We start from the raw sequence: 24,126 nt of genomic DNA, 5'->3' as shown, positions 1-24,126 counted from the left end.
CACCAAGGGAGAGTAGGTGATGACTCCAGTGAGGTCAGTGTGTAGCCTGAGCGAGGGGGCAATAGGGCGTGCACGTAGGAGGTGAAGAGGCAGCAGTGACTCATGGCCATGTGTGAAGCAACACATTCCATATTGACTTATTGACTCATGGCAATTCTAGCACTGTGGCAAAAACATGTGCAAGTCACGCTGTGTGACAGATGTGCTTCTGCAGTTAAGGAAATAAACATCACAGTTGAGCACCATTCTTTGGCATTGTGTCCTCATTACTCACCTAGAAGTAGTTCTGTGTGATCTCCTCACGTCTCTGGCTCCCGGCAGCCACCCCGGCACCACCTGCCGGTCAGCGTTGTGGAGCTGGCTCCTCCTCATCTGATGTGTCTGAATCTGGCAGATCCACTAAGGTGCCCTTCTGGGTAGCGATGTTGTGTAGCATTGCACAGGCAACCATGATTTTGCAACATGTCTCAGGGCTGTACTGTAGCGCACCTCCACTCTTATGGAGGCAGCGGAAATGGCTCTTAAGGACTCCAAAGGTCCTCTCAATGGTGCAGCGTGTGGCTCTGTGGGTGCTGTTGTACCTCCGCTCAGCTGCTGTGGCTGGATTCAGGTAGGGTGTGAGGATGTAGTCACGTACAGCATACGCACTGTCACCTGCAAGGCAAAAGTAGATTTATGTTAAATACTGTCCTGCCAGATCAAACCTTTACTGGTTGTGTGTTTGTGAGCCATGCAATTACCTAGCAGGTAGCCCTCTCCAAACTCGCCATTTGTGAGTGTGATTTAATCCACTGTGGAGAAAAATGAATGTCGTGTGTGCTTCCTGGGTATTTTGCCACAATATGTGTGATTATATGTTTTGCGTTGCACACTACCTGGATGTTCAGGGAATGATATGACTTTCTGTTCCTGAAGACATACTCATTATGTGATAGGGGTGACAGTGCGACATGGGTCCCATCTACGCAGCCAATGACGTGGGGAAATTGGGCTTTTTGGTAGAATTCCTGCTTGGTCTGGTCTAGTGCCTGCTGTGTGCTGGGAAAGAGTTGGTGGTAAATGAGAAGTGCAAAATTGCGATTTTCGTAAAATCGCTATTTGCGATTTTTTGCTACATCTCAAATTGCGAATTCGCATTTACCGGGAACGGTATTCACAAATACTGTGCCACAGACTGCGAATTCGCAATTTTATTCACAGAATCGTTGTTAAGCAAAAATAGTAATTGCTAAATTTAGCGATTCCCATTTTTGCGCTGCGAAAGCTTTCCTACATCAGAACAGTCTGTTTTGCAATCACATACTCCCTGATTTTTGCAATTCGCAGTGTTTGCGATCGCAAAACAGCTTCCTACATTTGGCCCTAAATGTGTGATGATTCAGTGTTCCTTCGAAATGTAAAATACCCCCACATGCTTTCAATTCAAGCACTCCATCGGAGGAGGAATGATGCAGAAAGAGCCGATAGCGTAAGGTGAGAGAGATGTACTCCTGTGGGTTAGGCCAAAGCATACTCCATGCATTACTTAAATAATTAGTACAATAGGTCAGGCAGACTGCTGCGCTTTCAACCCAGACCTAACACTCCCCTATTCTGAAATATTTAGCCACAGTAAGATGCTAGTGCATGAATGCATAGCACTGGAATTTTGTTGTAATGGATCGTATGTCACAATATTCACAACAAAAATATTGTGATACAAAATTATCATAACCTAAACATCAACTACCAAAAATATAAATTTTTCAACACCCATAGTAAAATACAAAAATGTTAAAAAAAATGTTGTCATGAAAATATACACACAATTATTTCAACCACAGCAATGTAGAACTACAAAATATTGCTGTCCAAATGACACTTGAAAAAGACAAAATATCAACAGCATATCTATTGTCTACAAATACATTGATAAAACACATGTAAAACATAAAACATCAAACATAAATCCATAGGTCTCCCAAGAACATTTGTATACCAAACTCACAAAAACAAACTAGAAAACATATATTTAGTATAAAGTAACATCAGCGTAAACATATTCAACCGAAAACATATTCAAAAATAATTACTGTGCCAATCACATTTAAAAATGAAGTTATGAAATAGAAAACCTAAATTACTTATTCAGGAATGTACAAAAAAGTGACACTGAGCAACAAAACTGGAGCCACAGCTAACTGAGGAAAAAGGAGACTGCTACACTACCTGACATAAGCTTAACTGAAGTAAGCACACTTGTTGTGAATGAATGACAAAACATATATTTACCAAAGAGTTTCCTAACAAACACCTCAAATTAAAATATTTTTACAACTTTAGAAATGCCCGTATTATATTTCCACTACAAATGCATCCAAATAAAAAGGCTTTAACCTGCTTATGCTACAAAGGACGATACATATTACCTTTAATCAAAAATAACCATTCTAAAAACCCTAAAAAGACAAATAACATGTAAGCATAAAAATGATATAAAATAAACGAGTCAAAAAGGTTAATTGTGACAGCTCCTAAATATTACACTAAATTTATTTTTATCAAATATATGTTATGTACTGATAACAAAATGTCAACCGAGCCAAGTTACACAACATGAAATACATATAGAGAAATGCAATATTAAAATAACATTATTATTCAGTACAATAAATAGCTCCATAAAAGGAATAAAATAAATGCCGTAGAGTTTATCAAACTTTTCTAAAAACATTATAGAATGCATACATTACAAATATATCTAAATATTACAACCATACATATACATTAATTAACAAATTTAGAAAATACATACCTCTTAATCAACCCCAGCAAACCAATTTCCAAAGAAAATAAAGTTGAAAAGAAACTCACATTTGCGTATCTTTAGAAAGGACAGTCCTCCTACAGATCCGATAATCTGCATTGTAATACCCTACAAGAAAGCAAAAATTATAAAAGAAAATAACAAAATGTATGGTTGCATATCACATCCTATGATTCCCTTACAAAAAGAATGAGTATATAAACCATTCAGTAAACTGAAAAATAGAAAGAAAATGTAAAACAGTTGGACATTAAGGGGCAGATTTACAAGCCCCATGTGCCGCCAGTGCATCACGTTGAGTGATACACTGGTGGCACAGCCTGCTAAGGGATATTTACAAGCACAGGTAAAGTCACCCTGCGTAACATAACCTGTGCTTGTAAATATCGCCCCTGTTCACGCAACACTTTGCGTGTTAGGGGCGGGACATATGTGTTGCTGAGGGTGTTGCTGTGGGTGTTCCCACGCAACACCCATGTCCACTGATGCATTTCCAGACTTACGAGAAATCGTAAACCTGGAAATGCGTCAGTTTGCTGCGCCACCATAGGGTTGGCGTAACCAAGAGACATGAGGAGAAATGTTTTCATTTCTCCTCGTTTTTTCCTCTTTCAATGCGTGCTGCATTCCACAGCACACATTGAAAGAGGAAAATGCCTGCAGTTATTGCTTTTCTGCAGGAAGGGGCCCCTTCCTTCACAAAAGCAATCTCCCCATGTCGCATGCATCCTTGCACCATGGTGCAAGGGTGCCTGCGGCGGCGCATGGCAGCTGATCCGGCGCCAGCGCAGGGGAGAGCACAGGAATGTGACATATCATTGTAGATATGTCGCAGTCCTGTGCTCTGAAAGTGCCACAGTGTGGCGCAGCCAAAGGGCTTGCGGTGCCGCGCTGGGGCACTTTCTTGTAGATCTGCCCCTAAAAGTCCAGGACATTTTCCATGAACAATGTTACATATTAGAATGTATGCAAAAACAAAATGAACTCTCTTAAAGGATGTTTTTTTAAATCTGCAAATTCAAGCATTGCACATTTCCTCCCTCTCCAAAAAGCACTTGAAAAATATACAATATATATATTAAAAGTACCTACACATAGATAGCAAAACTGCCTTAAATAAACCAATATAAACCCATATATAAATTAGTTGATAACTCATTACCTCCTGGTCCCTCCAGTCCTCGTCCCATTCCTTAACAAAGTAGAGATGACCATCTCCACGACAGAAAAAAAGAACAGAAGAATGCTGTGATACCTAAACCCACCCCCTCCCACCGGGAGTACATAAGTTATACCAACCCAGCATTCACCCTGTTCTTGTTTTCTGTTTTCTGACAGAATGGGACAGGAATTTGCTGGTTCTTACCTGGGATTAAGTTTTCTTTGGATGTCCTCGACGTCCTGCTGATGGCCTCCTGGCCTACCAGGCTTGCCAAGAGCCGCATCGGTTGGTGGTTCCTCCCGGTTTGTTCCGGGTTGGAGGGCGCGTCTTCCTGTGACTTGGACGGTCTGGAAGACGCACTGCTGTGGCTGCTGTGGAGTGTCCTGGGCCGTTCTTGGTGGTGCCCTGGGCTTCCTGGATGGCTGATGGCATCCTGCTGGCGTCCTTTACCTATCTGGAGGCCCCTGCCATTCTCGTTGTGGTGTGGGAGCAAGCCTGGTCTCTGCTTGCCTGGGAGTTCCAGATGCTGCAGTCTTCCCTTCGGCCAGGCACTGGATTGTTTGAGGGTGCCTTACCTGCCTGGTATGGGCAGGGCAGTTTGAGGTGCTGTCTCCCCTGCCCAGGTGGTGAGTACTCCGTAGTGGTTCTTTTTTCCTGTTTCTGGCTGCAGCCCTGCTGCCTTTTTCCTGCGTTCTACGGGGGGGGGGAGGGTGGCAGTGGCGTAGTAGTTACGTTATGGCCTCACCCTCTGCAAGTTTGGTGCTCTACTCTTGCTGTTCCTTGGCTGCACATTCTCCATCACACCTTATGGTCCTCATACCTCTAATTATGCTGTAGGCTCCTCAACATGGACATTGTTCCTGTTTGCTCTGGTGGGGCTGGGTTGTTGCCTTTCCTGGGTGGCCGCCTGGTGGTGCCTATTGTTTCTGGCTGGCCTTCCTGCACCCTTGCCTCCCTGTTTGGGCCTGGTCTAGGCTACTCGGTAGTTGGGTGGGGTTGGACCTGGTTGATTCCTGGTTCCGCATGGGTGTTCCCTGGGGCTGTGGGCTGTTGGCCTATGGTGTTCCCCAGCGCCCTGTTGCTTGGTCGGTGTTTAGGTCTTGTCCCTTTTTCTGAGGGTGTTTCCGGTTGGTCTTCTGCCCGGTGCTTTGCTGGTTTTAGCTTTCGGGGCTGGCTGGTGGGGGTGGATGGTGTGTTGTGCTGTCTGTTTGCCCCAGAGATGTTTTCCGGATGGCGGTTTGTCTCCTGTTCCTTCTCTCTGGCCATATTCATTCAGGTCCCCGGCCTCTTGGTTTCTGGGGTGTTTTTTTCTTCTGATTGGCCGGAGCTGCTTTCCTCCCTGGGGATTCGGTCGCTTTCCAGTCCGGAATCGGGACCTTGGTTTCGTCTGGGGTAGGAGGGAGGGTTGAAGTTGTGCCCTCTCTCTGGCCTGATGTGGCCCTTGGTGCTGGGGTTGGCTGGTACGCTAGCTGCTGCTACTTCTCGCTGGTCTCCTGTGGATGGCTGTGGTCGACCGGTTGGTTTTCAGGCTGCTCTGTTGGTGCCCCTGTTGTGCCTTGTTCTTGGTCTTTGTCTATTGCCTGACGCTGGGTTGTGGTTGAAACCAGGGCTGGCTGGTAGGGGTTGGGTGCAGTGTTGCAGTTTCCTTCTCCTCTCTTGGGTTACTTTGTGGGGGCTAGGGCCACTTCTGGAGGTCCTGGATCTCTCTGCTGCCTGTTCCTTTGCCGTTGGTGGGGGCTGGGTGTTGTGGTTCTTCCTTCGTTTCGGCCTCTGTGGCTCCTTGGTTTCTCCACTGTTGCTTCTGCCTCTCTTTTGGGGGTGTTGGTGGGCGGCTGGTTTGGTCTGGTGTTTGCATGCCCTGCTTGGACCCTGTACTGTGTCTTTTTCTTTGGCCTGGCCTTGCCTCTGTCCTGGGGCCGGGGCTTTGCAGTTGTTTTCTTGTTTGGGTTTTCCCTGGTGTGCCTTGTTGCCATTCGCCCTCTTTTTGGGGTGCAGGTGGGTTGGTTTGGTCCTGTCGCTTTCCCCTTGGGGCTTGTCAATTGGGCCTGGTTCTTTGGCTCTCTGGTGTGGGGGATTGTTTTGGGCCTGTGGTGTCTCTGGTTCCTGTTCTTTTGTTGTCAGGGTCTGATGGGGTTCGTTTACTTCCTTGGCCTCTTTCGGTCCATCTCTCCTAGGTCGGCGGTGTACCTTTGGGTTATCCTGGCTCTTCTCTCCTTGGGTTGTGGTGTGACTTCGGGTCTGTGGTGTGGCCTTGGCTTTGCCCTTGCTATCCCTGTGTTTGGCCCCTTGTTTGTCTCTGCAGGCAGGTTGGTGGTGCCTTCCCTGCTGGGTTGTGTCCGGCTCTGGCCGTGGGAGCCTTGGACCCTTGGGGGTTACCTTTGGGTGTCTGTCTGTGTTTTTGTCTACTTTTCTTTCCATCTGGTCGCTTTGGCCTCGGTTTGCCTCTCCTTTCCGGGGTGACGGCAGGGCCTGCCGGTGCCCGTGTGGTTGCACATGTCCCCCCTGCATTTTCTTCCCCACAGCTGGCTCCTCGTTTTGTGTGGGGGGTGTTGCACTTCTGGCCTCTCCCTTGCCTTCCTTGGGCAGATTGCTGGGTTTGTGTCCCGGTGTTTCCTGCTTTCGGGTGGTTGCCTCATTCCTGGCCTGTTGACCTGTCCCTGTGCCCCGGGTTCTTCTCTGGGTTTGGGGGCCTTTTTGATGCTGTCCGGTGTTTGTGCTGGTGTTGGCTGCTAGATGTTCCTGCCCCGTTGCCTGGCAGCTTCTGGGTTATTCTGTGGCTGGTTCCTCTGGGCTTTCTGTTGCCGGTGCTGTCGGGTTGGGGGGCTTGCTTGTGGTCGCTGCTTCCTTCCTTCTTGGTTTGCTCAGTTTGGGCCTGCCCTTGGTTATATCCTCTGGGTCGGTGCCTTGGTTCCTTTATCGGGCGCCTTCCTCTTCTGTCTCTACTGCTCTGTTGGGGTCTTCCCCTGGTGTGTTGGGGTTGGTCCTGTGGTTGGTCATGTAACTCATTTGTCTCCTGTTTTGGGTGGGGCTTGTTCCGTCTCTCCTTCCTTCTCCTCGGCTTTTTGGTGATGTCATTGTGGGTTCGTTTGGCGGTGGGTAGCCTTCTTCCCTCATCTGAGGGGGGTCGCTCTCTGCCGTTGCTACTGCTGTGTTCTGGACGGCAGGTGGTGTTTCTGTCCTTGGCTGTCTTCTCGCTGGTCGGGTGCCCTTCCTGGCTTTTGTAGTGCAATGTGGGTGCTTTCGCCTCTTCTGGGCCCCCTTCTGCTGGTTGGTCTGGGGGCTGGTTTTTTCAGCCCCTCTGGGGGTTCCACTGGGGCATGCCTGGGGATCTTGTGTCCTTCTCGGTGGGGCCCTGGCTCCATGCTCAGTCCGTTTGCTCAGGGTCTTCTTCTGTGGTGGCCTAGTTGCTGTTTTTCTGGTGAGGTCTGTCTCTGGTCCTTTCTTGTTAGGTTCTCCTCCTCTGCGGCTGGGTCAGAGGTTCCTGGTGTTGGTTATCTAACCTTTGGGTGGCGGCTCCTTGGTTGGGCTCCCTGTTTTAGGATTTCCTCATCATCCCCTGCATGTTTTGGGGTTTTGGCTCTGTTGGCTCGGTTGGGGGCATTTCTGGTTGTGTGCTCCTGCCTGTGTTTTTCCTAGTGATTCTCCCTTTTGCCTCTTTTGGGTTGCCACTTTCTGTGTGTTGTCCCTTGTATTGGTGAGAGTTCGGAAGGCCGGGTTGCTTGCTGTGGCATTCTCAACTTTGTTAAGGAATGGGACGAGGACTGGATGGACTGGGAGGTAATGCCCTATTACTTACATTACCGGTAATCTTCATTACTCCTGGTCCTGTTGCCCTCGTCCCATTCCTTACTCTCCTCCCTCCCAGCCAGCCTTCCAGTTGGTGGCTTGGTATATTAGGATTTTTTTTTTTAGTGTTGGGTTGGTACAGCTTATGTACTCCCATTGGGAGGGGGTGGGTTTAGGTATCCCAGCATTCTCTTGTTCTTTTTTTCTGTCTTCGAGATGGTCATCTCCACTTTGTTAAGAAATGGGACGAGGACAACGGGACCAGGAGTATTGAGGAATACCGGTAAGTAATAGGGCATGCCCCTATACTCCCTAAGCTAACAATGGCACAATTATCTAGTACTAAAAACCAGAACCATTAAATTCTACAAAACCAGTTATACAAAAAACATCTTAACATACAGCCACCACATTTTTAAATTAGGTTTAAATAGAAGTTGCCCTACCTTATCCAGCAAAAAGGAACACCATAGCTGCTGTTCTCGATACCCATTTAACAGTGAAAGGTGAAAAGCGAGAGTATGACTCTTACAATAGAGCTGACGAATTTGGAAATGGAGGACTACGTTTAAGTCTCAGCATCTGCTCAACTTAAATAAAAATAAATCTCACAACTATAGAAAATGGAATTTATATTTTTGCAATAAATATTATTTACTGTTATAATAAAATTATTGTGCAGTGTTTATTTCTGACAATAACATATGCATTTTATCTTATCTACTCATCATTTTTAGATATGTATATATTTTTTTAAAACAAATATTAAAACATTGTCTAATTATATTATATTTTACTTACTATTTGATGTTTTCATGTTGCAGAAAACATTGGATTAAATATTACTACTGCAATGTCTCACATTTCTTTAAGAAACTGTAAACATTGATTGGGGAACATAGATTACACTAGCTCAAGTCTTATAAATACTAGTAAAAGTATATATATATATATATATATATATATATATATATATATATATATATATATATATATATATATATATAGGGGAAGCTGATTTACTAATCTGACTCCAGTCCCCCAAACATTACAGAAAGCATTTTTTAGGGGAGCAGAATTATTACTCTCCAGTTTCATAAACAGTTAGGAAAGTACATCTTTTCGATCAGGCCATAATCATTATTATAACTCCGGATCCACAAACATTGCTTGTTATACATACATTTTTTTGATTAATTTTTCTAACTAGAATCCCACAAACAAAGCTGAAAGTACCTTAATTCTGGAGTGTCTGATTTACTATCCTAACTCCAGTTCCACAAACATAGTAGAAAGTGTATATACAACTAGTGAGTCACTATTCTACCTCCAATGTCACAAACAATGTGGTAGTGAACACATAGCTCCACTACCATTTTACCCTGACTTCTAAAAACATTGTAGAAAATGTATCTATGAGAGGGGCGTTTTACTATTCTAATTCCAGTCCCAGAAACACTGAGAAAAGTTAATGTGTTATAGATGGTCTGATTTACTGTTCTAAATCCAGTCCCTAAACAATTTGGCATTTGGGGATGTCAGATTTACCATTCTAATTCCAGTTCCAGAAACATTGTATATGGACTCTTCTCCACATTTCACCTGCTTAGGTCCTCTCAGCACTTCTTAAACCTAAATCAGGTCACCAGATGATCCACGGCCCCAGATATTCTTAAATTACATGCCCCTACCCTTGGTCTGTTAATCTATCAATGCCACTTCAGATTCTGGCCATGTTCCGACTTTTGTAAAAATGACATCAATTATGTGGGGACACAAGACATGTGCAGAGCTGCAAGCAGTAGAAAATGAATTTATAAGATACGTACTGGCAACTCCAAACAGTACATCAGTACATGAATTACACTCAGAACTTGGCATATCCTTACTTACAAACACAATTAAAGTTAAACCTATTTTACTCTGCCACAAAATCTGGACATCAGAGTACAGAGCTTTTATTAGATTGCTTACAGCGGATTGTCTTAAATCACATTTGTTCATTCCATGGATAGTGTATGTACAACGGTTTCGCAAGGACATGGATCATCTAGAATATTTTGAGAATCCGGAGTCCTTGGTGACAATCAGTAGAAAACTGTTGAAAAGGGAGGCGATGGCACACTTGGAGAACCTTGACCTGATATCCGAACTCCCAAAACCTTCCATTCTTCATAATCAATTGATTTTAACGTCTTTTAACATGCAGCCTTATCTTAAAGCTGTTTTAAATTTGTGGCACAGATTTGTTCTTACACGCCTAAGATTAGATATATTCCATCCACTATGCACTTTTCCCATTATGAATGATTGGTCCAGAAAATTGTCAAACTGTCCTTGTTACAGTAGGATGCCCCAAAGTACCATGCACCTGGATCTTTTATGTAAATTCTATTAACAACAAAGGAAGCTGTACATTTTACCTATCATAAAACAACAAATCTTTACACAATGCCGCCCTGCTTACCTGTTTTTACAATCTTTGCCTTACCTCGAAATTTGCTGTAGAATGTCCTCATTTCTATGGGCAGCTTTCTATGTTAGATAAGGTATGATTTTAACTAATATCTAGAAGATGCCTATTGTAATACATAATTTAGGGGCATGTTGACTAAACTTCATGTGAATACCTATACTCTGGAATCTAAGGTGGTGAATACTGTATACCTTTACATAAAAAGAGTATGGACCATATTGCATACTCAACAAACAGGAGCATCTTGCTGGCAGATAATCGTTTATAACTTGAAGTGATGGTTTTAAATGTACTGTTCTTAATGTTTGTAATGAAATGTATTAGAGATATATTTTAACTTGTGTGACTGCTTTTATGGATGCCTTTCATCATGACACCGAATAAAGCAAAATATGACTATGACTATGACATCAATGCTCATGTTTGCATACATATTAGAGACCTGCGTTACCATAGACTGGAGTCCTTAAGGTACGTGACACGCCTGGGGGTGGGGAGAGGGACAGGGGGTATTGGGGTGGAGGGTAGTTGTTGGAAGGAGTTTATTACCTGGAGCTGCATACCCGCACAGGAATAACAATATGCGTCACTATTGAGCCACTAGAATGCACTCTCATATTATTGTAATACGAGATACTTGTGGTGTTAATTGCAATCTACACTGGCTAACGCTTATGATATTGCTCAACATTGTGGTGCCATAATGCCCCCACATCATGCCTGTGAAAACTAATAAAGTTTGTTTGAAAAAATTTATTACTATGACATCAATTACTCTCCTTGTTAAGAAAACTATTCCCGATTCCAAGGATCTTTAGACCTATTTTTCTCTTCCTAACTTTCACAAAAATCATGGAACAATTTCTTGACAAATGGTCTGCAGTTATCCTTCAAGTGTGTGATCTATTTGATTGGACTTGCATGTTTTCAGACCGGACACATCACTGAAGTCGCTTTGGCTATGCCAACTGACTTTATCTATCATACAAGGAATCTTCGTGTTCCTGCTGGTCTCTTGCTACTTTTGTTTTGGTTGACCATTCCTTCATAATAAATCGTCTTAAGAAGATAGGCTTAACCAAATTACCTCTTAACTATTTGTCTCCTTCTTACAAGCATGCTCTGAAACAGTCTCTCTGCCCCACTAATGGTCCAAAGAACGGCTTATGTGGTATGGAATTCCAAAAGATTCCTCACACTCCTCAATACTTTTCAACATCTATGCTCAGCCTCTGGGTGAGTTGATCAGAGGTCGTTGTATCCACATGCTGTCTTATGTCAATGACCCAAAGATCCTTTTGAAGTTTAGAAACCCTAAATCACAACCAACTTATTGAAACTGAATGGTACTAAAGATGAAAAAAGTCCATCAGGTTTTTGGTCATCATCTCCATAGCAGAGAGTAATCAGCAAATAATCTTGGGGTGTTTTCTGACCACAGCCTGTCCTTTAATATCAAGATTCAAAAAACATGTGTGTCCTGTTTTAGGTCTTGCCTAGGCAGTGCGCATGAGCTGCTCTAGGAGATGACATTTAGAAGTTGGTCAGCTCTTTTCAAGCTGGTGCTGGAATCCACCTTGCGGGTGCGAGCAGCGGCGCGTGTGCTAATTGAAAACAGATGGCCCGTGCGCCGCTGCTCGCTCCCGCAAAGTGGATGCCAGCACAAGCAGGAGTGAGCAGCAGAGCCATTTGTTTTCAATTATCGCACCACGCCTCGCGTTAATTGTAAACAGATGGTGGTCACGATTTCACGTTTGTGGCCCGCTTGCAGTGGAGTGATTGAAATGTCCACTTTCCTGCCTTGTTCAAGTATTTTTACTGGCACATTAGATCACCTTTCCAGCCAGCCAAATGTCTATCTGTCACAGATTGCAACTGTCACGGACAGGCGTGCGTTCCACACCGCGCACAGGGGTACTATAGTTACATGTGTACCCAGCATATTATGTTGCTTTTATTTCCTCGTAAACCCCATCCAGCGCAGCGATCCCTTGTGCTTTGTCAGGTCTTCTTTTGCCCCGAGGGGCGCCGCCTTTGCTTGTAGTGCTCGAGGCCTGTAGCACATTGTCACCACCTTGCCCTGCTATGGCCTGCGGCACATGACAACACCAATGAACCCTGAGTCATGCAGCAGGATAGCCAGCCAAATGAGGGGCTGCAGCAGTTCATGGAAAGCAGGCTGTATGCCCTGCAGCCACCCTAAACCTGCAGCAGACGCTGTGACTCTCGAGCCCTTTATCGTAGCAATACCATTGAGCTTCTGAGCCACCGGCAAGCAGCGCTACCAGTCCACGGTGGACATTACGCTCACAAAAGAGCCATCCAGCGCCGTAAATGGCATCACTCAGAACTATGAAGCTGTAATGACTGTTCCAAGAGGCTCGCTTTCTGTACCAAATCTCGAAAGAGGCATTTATGAAGGTACCCTTTGGTGCTGTTGTGAACAAAACTGTTTTTAGTTGTCTTGTCGTGAGCTTTCCAAGGCATGGGAAAGCCTTGCACTGCTGTTTAGCTGGTGATCGCATCCCGGTGCAGATGTGGGGGCACGGTGTGACCTGACAATATCCCTTACACCAATGATGCTGCTCTATTCCCCCTCTGAGCTGTGTGGCCACTTCTTCCTACTAGTAATGCTTTTTTTCAATAAAAAGACAGCCTTTCCTGGAGCGAGGAAGGTGGTTCTGTACTGCGTCGTGCTCTCCCCACTGCCTCCTTTTCGCTGGGACCGCAAAAGATTGAGGAAGCCCCGGTTGATGGTGCAGATTTTTTTCTCTTCGTCCCACCCAACCCATCCCCCAGAGTGTTCTCGTTCCTGGTGGTGAGCTACTTTCTTCTTTCTGAAATGCTGTTCAGTTGATTTATTTACTTTATGTCGACGTCTCCAGGTCTCCCTTCACCTATCCCTCTAGATAATGGTGAAATGAAGCTCTTTATTCACAAATCGACACCCACTATGTGCTTCAATATTATTGTTGTGAAATGTGTCCAAATGGTTTTGTATTTTCGATCTTGTAAGAGTACACTTGTTCCTGTTGTGAATGCCTCAAAATGGGATGTATGACGGTACCACGCGTTCTTTTACAACGCGTACCGTTACAACGCTACTTTTACCACGCAAGTCGTTACCACGACTTGCGTGGAGGGGCGCTGGATAGTAAATTTTTTAATTTACTATTCCAACTCCAGTCCCCGTGGACTCTAGGGAAGGAGTTGGATAGTAAATTAAACAATTTACTATCCTGGAGCGCCCCCCAGCGCAAGTCGTGGTAACGACTTGCGTGGTAAAAGTAGCGTGGTAACGGTACCGCGTTGTAAAAAATGCGTGGTAACCGTTGCATACCCTCAAAATGGCGGTTTTCTTAAAGGATACCATCTAATTTGTCCAATCAGAGAGCAAGGGACCCCCTCTAAAGGGGGAATGAGGTCTGGGAGTAAGAGGGGAACTATACAGATCAACAGAGAACCAGAAAACACTCCCCTTAGACCTATATTTCTTTTACAAAAGATTGAATCTAGTATGGGTATAAATGTATGCCAAACATCAAATATTTATAACATTACAACAATATGATTGATTTAATGAGGTCATGTTTATTATTTTCGTTAAATTCTTTTTTTCCTTTTTTTACCAATGCATTAAATGTCATTTTTTTTAAATAGATACACAACTTTTTTTGTAAAAATGTATATACATATAGACAATCATGCAAAATTAAATACAATTTTGTTGATCCACAAAATAACAAATCTTCTTACAACTCATACATTCCTCACAATCATTCACACTCATACAAGACACTTATGCACATCTGCATTAAGAGGGAAACATAAGATTATATCATTTCCGCCAAGATGAAAAAACAAAAAGGTCTGGACACACGAGGTCGACACATCTTTCGGTGGGTTCACACACGACATTAACCACCTTCTTCAAGACCTTGTCCAAATTGGGCACAGTATCACACAGGCAAATAGGGGGAACAAGTTTCCTGTATTATAAATTCCAATGTCCAAAACTGGAACAACAGAGTCTTTTTCAAATGTGGTGGCCACTATGCCTTCTTTTCACGTCTTAGAATGTACGTGTGACATTCAACGTATCTTGTATAGGTCATTGAACGACCATTGCAGAGATAAAATCGCAAATTATATCATTACGTACATTGCTAGATCTTATATCTTCTATATTTTATGAAATGAATGAAAGATGTAGTCAGCCACCATAAGAGGTGACATCCCCACAAAGTAGTCAGAATAGTCAATGGATGTAGCCTGTTATGACGATTCCGCATATAGCGATAGGGTCCTTCAAAGTGCTCCGCGTCCCTCCATAGATGTAATGTTATAAATATTTGGCATATATTTATACCCATACTAGATTCAATCTTTTGTAAAAGAAATATATGTCTAACGGGAGTGTTTTCTGGTTCATTTTCTGGTTCATACCATCTAATTTGTGACTGCGTCCATCAGATTTGGTTTTGGCAGCTCTCCTGTGACGGGCAAGTTTCAGCTCTCTGGATGTCATGTTTAGTAGAGGGTGCCTTAAACTGCAGGCATCTGTTGGAAGAGGTGTACAGCCCCCTGTGGGGTTGCACAGAAGTTATGTGATACTGCTTGAATTCCTCAGAGATCATAGGTTAGTTGGGAATGTCTGAATGTTGAATCATGGGAACTGGGATAATTAAAGTCCTGGGAAGGGTTTTTACAGATTTTCTTGGCATTTCCTTGGTAGTAACAACACTACTTCCACAGAAGGCCAAGCAGTCTGTCCGCACACTGTACCCCCCCAGATGTAATACGTCAATACCTAACACACTATTTTCAATGTTTTGATAGTCTTTTCAGATTGAGCATGTTGGCTGCTCCATCGCATATAAACTGTTAACAATTCTCAATTAATGCTTACGAAGATTGGGAGAACTTAGTTGAGCCTTACCTACAAAATGCCCACTTTCAATTGCATTATTAACTAGTTAGTTAGGCAAGTACTTGAGGAATATCTGCAAGATGACACTAGCCTCTTCTGGAATAAATAGAGAACAAGCATAGGTTTAGCCAATAGGTCTCGCTTTTGGGACCTTATAAGTATTTAGTTATGCAGCACAGTATCCTTGGTGCAACAACATCAACTGTTGCATGGCTAAACACTTATAAGGTCCCTAACGAGAGACCTTTTGGCTATACCAATGCTTGTTTGGAGTATTAAGGATCGAGCTAGTAAGACCACAATGTACATTCATTTTTTTTGCAATAAGTCAGCTGTTAGGTCAAGTGAATATCCTAAAATAGTGCTCTGGGTATCCAGCATCTGCTGCACTTTCAGTTTGTCGGTGCAGTACAGATTAATTTCTCCCCAAACCATACATAACCTTGGACAGCTCCAGATAATATTTGTCCCTCCTCCTTCCATATTGCAATGAAAACAGTTCGCAGAAATCTACACATTTATTTTATGAAGCAAGTTGGGAGTTCTATGTATAAGCCATTTAGTAAAATATTGCATCCGTCATAAATTGGCTCCTTTCAATAGGGAGAAATAAAACGTATTGATCAGATCCCAGGCTAAAATGGATATCTGTAGCCCTTCTTAAGATTGCCATTTATTTTGTGCTTTCCCATAAAGTTTATCTGCCCCCTGACTACCTGGGACAGAAGCCCAACTTCTGATTGTTTTGTGGATTTTAGATTCTAACAGCTACTCCACGAACTTCCTTGTTTCAGTTATGTGTATGGGATTCAGTTCCCGCAAAAAATGCTTGATCCTGATATAAGACCATTGAATGTTATATTTACAATGTTTAATATTAGGCTCTATTTCATTCAAATTTTTCCAATTCACATCCAAAAAGTGCCCTATTTTTCATAACTGTGATATCTATCAAAGGATCCTCCCCTCTATATACATCTGATAGCAGTGTTGCTCCATGAATACTGGGAATCGCGAAACAGTTTTTGTTTACATTTATAGTGTTTTATAACTTACTTTTTGTTTTTTTTTCGTTAAGCACATAACATCAATAATATCAAATTATTGATGGATTAAATCTAAAAAGAAATTGTCATACATATTAATATTTAAAGACTTGTTTGATCTATATGTGGTATGTGCAAAATTTGTGAAGTAATATTCTTTCCGATCAGGAAGGACTAGACCTCCTTCATTAACTGGTCTATACTGTACATCTAAAGCTAATCTCAATGTCTTCTTTGCCCATAAAAAAGTAGAAAACATACCTTGCATTTCCATTAAAAAAAATCATTTGTATTGGGTTTGGGATGGCTAACAATTAAAAAATTACATAAGGGTAAAATCAACATACGTATAAGAGCAGCCCGCCCCAATATTGAGAAGGGCAAATCATTCAATTTTGCAAACAGTCCCTTTATCTTATTCATTAGAAGGACATAGTTTTAAACATACAAGTCATTTACATTTTTAGAAACATATATACCAAGATATATCTAAGGTCTTTCATTGACCAGTGGGCCTAATTTAGTTAGTAACATTTCAGAAGCAGTGTTACAAAGCAAGATCTCTGTCTTTGATGTATTTATTGTATACCCTCCTATTAACTGGTACTACTGAAAAATATTTGTTTTTGAACTTCTAAAAACAGATCACTATCATCAGCATAAAGCTTGATATTTGATATTCCTGGCATAGGAGATGTCAAGCTGCTGATTGAACGAATGGCAATAGCCAGATGCTCTATAAAAAAAGCAAAAAGTAAATGCGACAGAGGACGGCATTGTCTCATTTCTCTCTTAACTTTGCAAACGCCAATCTTTCACCTTTATAAAAGTTAAATATCGTACAGATAAATTCAGCAGAAAAACCAAAACTCAGCTAAAATATAAATATGGATCTCCCAACAAACCAAATCGAAAGCCTTCTCAGCATCTAATAACATAATCTGAGCCGGAATTTTATTTTGATTAAAAAAGTCTAAAGCTTGGACTAAAAAATGGTGCTAAAAGATAATTGTCACCCTGCAACGAATCCACACTGGTCTGAATGTATAATTGACCCTCAACATGTATTTATTCTATTTGCCAATAACTAGGCTATAATTTTATAATCAGTGTTTAAGATGCTTTTGGGTCTCTAAGAATTCACGTCCTCCTTGTCTTTGTTCTTTTTCAAAAAGTTGACTACTACTGCCGTACGGGAAGAGGATGGTATCTCTCCACCCTGTAAGATATGATTAGCTAGCGCTGCTAGTTCAGGATTTAATATTGAACTAAATGTATTTTTTATTCCACAGGTAGCCCTTCTTCTCCACATGCTTTACCATTAGCCAGAGATTGCAAGACATCTTCTATTTCTTTTAATATAATAGAGGCGACAATATTCTTACTTTGACTTGCCTCTAATTTTGAAATTGGGGATCTACTAAGGAAGTCCTTTAATTTTGGCATATTTACCTCTTGTCTGACTGAATAGACTGTTTCATAATGTTTTAAAAATCCTTCTGTATTTGCTCTTCATTTGTGATGCAAATATTGGTAACTTTATCTACCAGAGCAGTAATTCTGTTTTTTCCCTGTCTCTCTTTTATTTCCCAAGCTAAAAATGTGCCTGAAAGCTCACTCTCCTCATAGAACTTTTGAAGATACGCAGAAATAGCCACATATACTTCAGCCTTGCAATAATCTTGCATAGCCTTTAACGATAACACTAATGTTGATTGATTTTCGATAATTTTCCCCCTTATATATTGTTCATTTGCACATCTGACCTTAAATTCTAAATGCGCTCTGTGTGCATTTCGATGGTGTCTAGCTGCTATATCTTTGGTAGTTATATAACCTTGAATGGCAGCTTTGAAGGCCTCCCAGGCACTTTCTACCTTAGCTGTGTTTCTGTTCAGGTGAAAAAAACGTTCTATTTCAGTTTGGGTTTCCTTACACCAGTCTTCATCCTCGAGGTGAATTCTATTGAATGATCATTTAGAAGATCGCTTACACACCCCAAATCCAGATAGCTCCAACTTTACTAAAGCATGATCAGAAAAGCTATTTTAGATGAATGAGCAATTATCACAACTTAAATTTCGATAAGTTAAAAAGTAATCCAATCTAGCTGCTGTTTTGTATTTGGCTGAAAAACATGAATATTGTCTTTTATTTGAAAATTCTGTTTGCCTTAAATCTATCAAACCATTCATGCATGGTTTATTCTGTTGTTCGTAGCCCAGAAACTGAATACAATACTGCATCCTGCAAAAGATTAAAGTCGCCCCCTAATATTACTCTTTCAGGGATTTGCAATAATGCATGATAAAGATTTGATAAAGGTGTAGGATTGTCTTTGACTGGAGCATATATTGTGGCTATAGTTAGCCTGTTATTAATGATTAAACAGCTAACCAGGCCCCACTTTCCATCTTTATCGACTTGAAAATAAGTGGTCTGAAATGGGAACAATATATTAGCAAAAATTGCTATCCCTCAATGAGCCGTATTCGCTGATGAGAAATATCTACTGCCTGCCCACTTTCTAAACATACTATATGCAGATTTCTTCCTATCCATGTAATGATGTATAATGGCACTGTGATGTCATTTAGAAGCATTTCATGGTAGAAGTTCTGAAAAAGAATGTAGAAGGTTTTCAAAAAAGAACAGTAGTTCAGTTCAGGGTATTGATAGCATTGGAGGCTAATAAAATAAGTTCTAATAAAATATATACATATAATCAATACTTATTGTGTCCAGAAGATCCTTTACAATGGCGACTACCATTCCATTAGCTCTAGGCCACATTGGAGTTATCCTCCTGTGTACTATTCCTAAACAGTTCATTGGAGGATAACTCCAATGTGGCCCAGAGCTAATGGAATGGTAGAAAGACTGATGGCTACAATCCACATAATTCATCTCCTGAATCAGTACTATATCAGGGTTGTTTCCTTTTAACCATTATTCAATAGCCTTAGCTTTTATTTTGTTATTAAGACCATTGGCATTTAAGGAAAGAATGCATACAGAATCCTTATATGCCTGCTTTTGAAAATCTATTATCAGAAAGTAATAATCAAAGTGCAATATGCATGTGCAAACATTTTAAACGTACCTGCTGGTACTTACTGTACAGTACATAGATTAACTATTAAAGTGCCTGTACACACAGCAAGAAAAGAGACAGTGCAGAGCAAAATACCACATAAAATGCACAGCAGTTTTAGTAATAATGTTACTACATATTTTTGAAAAAAGAAGGAATTTTCAGTGAACGCACCTTTCTTCTTTTATGTTGATTTATACCTTTACCATGAATGATGTATTTGTACCAACATTTAGATGAACTATCCCATTGTTTTCCCCTGCAATCACCCAGTGCCCTACCTGTAACACAACCCTGTAGGCTCTTGTGATCATTAAATCTTCTGATAGATCTGGAATTGCTTTTCTCAGCAGGGATTCAACCCAATTTCGAACCTGAGGTCCCTCAATTGCTTCCGGAACCCCCTCTAGCCTTAAGTTTGAACGTCTATTGTAATTTTCCATGTCTTGTAATTTAGACTCGAGAGCATCTGCATTTTGTCTAATTTGTTTTAATTCCTGCTCAAAAGTCACTACCTTGTCCTCAAGGCTAGATACTCGTTCCTCTGCTTCGGTTAGGCGTTCTGGTATTTTACCCATTGTATCCTCGATTTTTGACAACCTCTAATGCAGTGAAATGCAGTGAAGTGATCTCCTGTGATTGTATCATACGCAACTCTTTAATCTCAGATAGAATCAGTACAAACATGTCTCTGACAATTTGTCTAGATTCCTTTTTCTTTTCTATTTCCTACAGAGGTTCCTCATTACCTGCTGTGGCAATTGGCAGCAGTGGGGATTTACCTATTACCACTTTTGTGCCGCCTTGCTGATGTGCTGGAGCCAATGTGGCCTGAATTGGCATTGTAATTATTAACTGACCAGAGGTAGTTGTGACTGTTGCAGCAATATGTAATTTTGAGAACAGAGGATACTGTTTACAGCAGATAAGGGTTGAAAAAGATTCTGCAGTATATGACTTTTGGAGGTCTCCAGCTTCAATGTTACTATCCAGATATTCTGGTCTTTCCAGAATCATGAGCAGGCTAAGCCTTTATGATCTTTCACTTTCTATATTATCTTCACGTCCAACTCCTGTTTCAACCTCAGGCTAGGTTTCTTGAATATCGGGGACCTGTAATATATTTGCTTCCAGCAGCAGTTGCACCTTTAAATCCATCCTTTGCTGCGCGTTACGCAATGTACGAGAGCTACCCAGTACTTTCTCTATACCACCCTTGTTGCATAACCTTTGAACCGGGTTAGATTAATTAGCAAGGAGAGAACTTGCATTTAAAGGTTTACGCTTTAATGTGTGCATGCAGCTGCAATCCCTCCACTTTTCTTGGTCTGTTTTTTAGTCCCAACAGCTAATATCTGCCGAATCACAATATCCTGATGCCCGTTTATACAGAGCCCAATCTATGATGTTTTATTAAATCACAATTAGTCTTTTCCCCTGTATTTGCTTCCACAGTTGAACCTCAGGTTACAGAAGACTTGGTTAAAGGCGCAGCACAAGCATACAAGCACGACTGATTGTGGATTACTCCAGGAGAAGGACACGGGCCCCGCACTGCATGGATCCCCATGCTTGTGCGGCATAGCCTTCACCTTCTAGCACCGTTGTGACTTGGTATTGATGATTTTGTGTCTCTTGTGCTCCACTGCGCTCTTCGGGCGGCAAAACTATCACCCCCACCCTCCCCGCCGATGTCACAGGACGCCATCAACAGACATGCCGGCATTCCACCAGCGTGCTACGGACTAAACTTTAGTATTCCTGAAACTAATGACATATGATGTTATACTGATGGTCAGTGAATGTGGAAATTGCAATCCAGTAGCCCTATTGAAACAAATACACAAAGGTCAAAGTAAGCATGAATTACTCTTCCACTACTGTGTCATTGCTTGCAGCCCAAACAGTAAATGCACTTACAACTGCTGGCCCATTTATCACTGCCTGTTCGCAAGAAAAAACACGAAATGGGAAAATCTTTGATAAATAAAGTTTACATCTTAGGGTTTGGAGTGTTGTTCATTCATTGCACTTACCACTGACTCATGCCGTCATGAATTTACACAAAAAGACGTTTTTGGCACGCACTTCTATTTGCCACATTTTCTACTCTGATTTGTATCATTAGCAGTGCTGGAAAATCCTAGACATCTTTCTTTTAAACTTTGTTTCTTATTCTGTACTCCAAATTAGTAGGTACAAGACTTAAAAATAAAAAAAGAATAATAATTAACTTTCAAAATGACATTTGTTCAGTACCCTTTTATAACAATTTCTAAAAATGAGTAGTATAATGTATTGACTTATATATCTGGTTATCTTTCATTAACCCTATCTTTCTCAAAATAGGTTTTATATATGCATCTGGTACCTAGATTAAAACATGTCAATGGACTCCCTCCATTTCTTCTGCTTTGCAACCACTGTCCAATATGCTCAGATGGAAGCTGTATAGGGTGCAGCTCCACAATTAGCTGGTGACAACAAAAGAGACCTCTGGCATTGTGAAGCACTATGCCAAGCGCAGAGTATCGCGAGGCGCGCCCTTAGGACCCGGCATCTCCGGGCCCCGCCCCGCAGTCATTGTGGATGGGCGGCCGGGCGGCCGGGCGGCCAATCGGCGGCCGGCCGCCCCCTTGTACATCCGGGTCACAGGCGGCGACGCACATCCGGAGTGGTGGGGGGCGGAGACCTTTAGCCTATTTGGGGTCAACTCCCTGTGACCGGGGTCTCTGTTCCCTCCACCACTCCAGGACTGCATAGTGCCCCGTTGCTGCCTTCTCCGCGAGCAGGACCAGCCTTCAGTGTTAACTCCCGCGTCTCCTGTTGGATTGTCGAGGGAGAGCGGGCTACGATTGAGGTGAGCCTTCTCGCGACGGGCGGCGGATCAACTTCACCGCACCTCCTGTTGGATTGTCGAGGGAGTGCGGCGGGCAGCTGGAGTCGGTGGCGGTCCCCAGAGAGCGCGAAGAAGCAAGTGCTGACCACGTGGCCAGGTAAGGAGTTGGGTGCCTTGGGGGGCCTCGTGAGCAGCCGTTGACCTCGGGGGGGAGTGTCGGGTACGAATTTTTTGTGGTTCTGCCCTGCAGGTGTTGCGGCTGCACGCGGGGCTCCCTTTGTGTGTGGGCTCCTGCCGGGCGGCGTGGGCAGTGCGCAGGGAGGACCGGGAGCGAGGAGCGGGGATTCTGTGACGCGCAGCAAGGTTGCTCCATAGCGCTGCTTGAGGGTGTGTTGCCAGGCAAAAGAGACGCGCATAGGCGTAGTCAAGGGAGACGGACGCCAGCAGCAGGAAGCGTGGTCACGAGGCAGCGCGAGGGGCAGACAGGACAGGCAGTATGGCGCCCAAGAAAGGGGGCCATAAGAGGAAGGACACTGACCCCGAGCTGGCCCAAATCATGAAATTACTTTTAGCAAAGTTGAGCAAGGACGCCCCAGAGAGTGACGAAGAGAGCGAGGGGGAGCAGCCTGAAGTAGTTGAGAGGCCACGCAGAGAAGGTGTGCCCCCAAGGGCGGCTTTCCCACCCTTAAAGAAAAAGAGTAAGGCACAGCCAAAAAAGAAGGGGGGGACAGGAGAAAAAATGTGTAGGCCTACCCCGGTGGTAGGGGGTGAGGACGTGGGATCAGTAGGTCCCGTCCCCCCTCCTCCGATCGAGCCCGAGGTAATTGTGGTTCCCACACCCAGTCCAGCACCAGTAAGAACAACGCCTCAGGTTATTGATCTCCCTGCGGGCACTGGGGTGCAGGCAGACCCAGTGGGGTCTGTATTAACCGAAATCAGAGAGGCATTGAAAGCACTAGCCCCGGGGGCAGTAACCAATGTTCCGGCCCCGCTCCCACCACAGCCGGTGGCCGCAGTGGCGGTCGTGCAAGCCCCATTGGATGGCTTATTGGCATCAGTATCAACATTAGTAGGACGACTATCGGCCCCAGGTTGGGTGGGGGAGCGACTGAGCGCAGGGGCGGCAGCGCCTTGGGTCCCACAACAAGCGGCAGATCAGGGGGCATTGCAGGACATCCAGTGGCAGATTGCGCAGGTCGTAGAAGCGCGTAGAGCCAATCAGCTGAATTTTGCGCTGCGTATCATTCCTATGGTGCGCCTTTCTCCAGGTCGATTGCCAGGGCCATGGTGGGCCTCACCCAGAAGCACCACAGGGTGCGGTTAAGGGCGGGAGTGAAAGAAGATCTTAAGGTGTGGCGCAGTTTCCTGAAGGATTTTAAAGGGCGGGTGGTGTGGCCTGCCCCTCCGGTGTCTAGCACGGAGCTGGGACTCTTTACTGATTCAGCAGGCAGCATTGGCTTTGGCGCTATCTTGGGCTCTGCCTGGTGCGGGGCAGTCTGGCCGGCAGCTTGGCACGAGGCCGGGCTTACTAAGAACATTGCCTTCTTGGAACTCTTACCCATTTGGGTGGCGGTCACTATCTGGGCGGAACGCTTCAGGGACAGGGCAGTAACTTTCTGGTCCGACAACATGGCTGTGGTTCAGGTCATCAATAGGCAGGGGGCCACGTGCCCGCACGTACTAAGGTTACTGAAATTTTTGGTGCTGGCTTGCTTGAGATTGAATTTAACTTTCAAGGCTGCGCATATACCAGGTATTGATAACCACGCTGCTGATGCTTTGTCTCGTTCCAAGTTGCATTAATTCCGGAAGTTTCACCCGCAGGCGGAAGATCGCATGACTATGTTCCCTACATCACTGTGGACAATTGGAGCCCCGCTTTAGCGGGGCTGGTAGGTGCCTCCCTGAGCGACCGCACGAAGCGTGCTTATCAGCAGCATTTCAATGTGTACAAGTCTTTCTTACAGCAGGCAGGGATTGCTAAGAT

Source organism: Lissotriton helveticus, chromosome 4_1 (genome assembly GCF_964261635.1).
Source record: "Lissotriton helveticus chromosome 4_1, aLisHel1.1, whole genome shotgun sequence".
Lineage (NCBI taxonomy): Eukaryota > Metazoa > Chordata > Amphibia > Caudata > Salamandridae > Lissotriton > Lissotriton helveticus.
The sequence above is the reverse complement of the archived record's forward strand: the minus strand, read 5'-3'. Positions refer to the sequence as shown.